This window comes from Uloborus diversus, chromosome 9 (genome assembly GCF_026930045.1).
Source record: "Uloborus diversus isolate 005 chromosome 9, Udiv.v.3.1, whole genome shotgun sequence".
Lineage (NCBI taxonomy): Eukaryota > Metazoa > Arthropoda > Arachnida > Araneae > Uloboridae > Uloborus > Uloborus diversus.
In genome coordinates this window covers 118922784-118923875 of record NC_072739.1, presented here as the reverse complement: position 1 = coordinate 118923875, position 1092 = coordinate 118922784, and positions in this window count along the sequence as shown.

The following is a 1092-nucleotide window of genomic DNA, read 5'->3' as shown; positions in this document are numbered from 1 at the left end:
GAAAATAATCAAAAGAACGAAAGACGTCGAATTAGTCTAAGACCTGAATGTAAAAAATATTCGAACTCTAAAATGAATAATCAAATTCATGAAAAATAATCCAAGTTCATAAAGCATTGAAATAATCAAATTCGCGAAAAATATTCAAAAAATAATTAAATTCGCGAAACTTTGGTTGTCTTGACAACCATTCGCCGAAATTATTCAAAGTCCGAAAAAAAAAAAAAAAAAAAGAATCACCGAAAGAATGATAAATATAACAGAGTTGGGATTTATTTTTACAAGTATAATAAATGCATGAAAATAATAAAATGACAGTGTAAACGATTAATAACGCGATTAAAACATAACTCATGAAAATGTATAAATCATATTGAATATTAAAGCTGATTGATCTAACTTGTGAAAAATCTTCAAAATTGATCTGCATTTGTATGCAAATTGCATTGGCAGATGAAAAGAAGTTGATGGGGTGTATTTAATACACCGGGCTGGTTGGTGGGACCGTCAACGTAAAACATAAATTTATTTTGTAACAAAGTTCGGAAACGTAGGGAAAATCTTTCACGGTAAAAAAAAAAAAAAAAAAAAAAAAAAACGACAAAGTCCAGTATGTTTGTAAAAAAAAAAAAAAAAACACTGGAAATAGCTCTGTACAACTTCATGAGGATGGCATGACAAAAAGTATCACACATTCTTATGACAACAATTGTGACGTTTTGTCATACCCTAAACAGGTTGCCACTCGAAAACCATCGTATAAGGTTACGGAAAAATATTCTAAGTCCAAAAACTTTTCACGGTAAAAACGACAAAGTCTAAAAATATCCCTGTAACCTTTCACGGTAAAAACGCGAGCAAAAACGAGGAAGAGCAAAAACTCGAGCGAAAATGTAGCCGAGCGAAAACGAGGAAGAGCGAAAACGTAGCCGAGCAAAAGCGAGGAAGAGCGAAATCTCGGGAAAACCCCGTCACCTTCTTCAAGTTCGAGGCGCAACCCCAAGGTCAGAGGGGGAGTGGGAGGCGGTGTTAACACCGCAACACCGCCTCCTGCGGCAGAACCGGCCTTTTCCTACTACTAAAATACTGCAC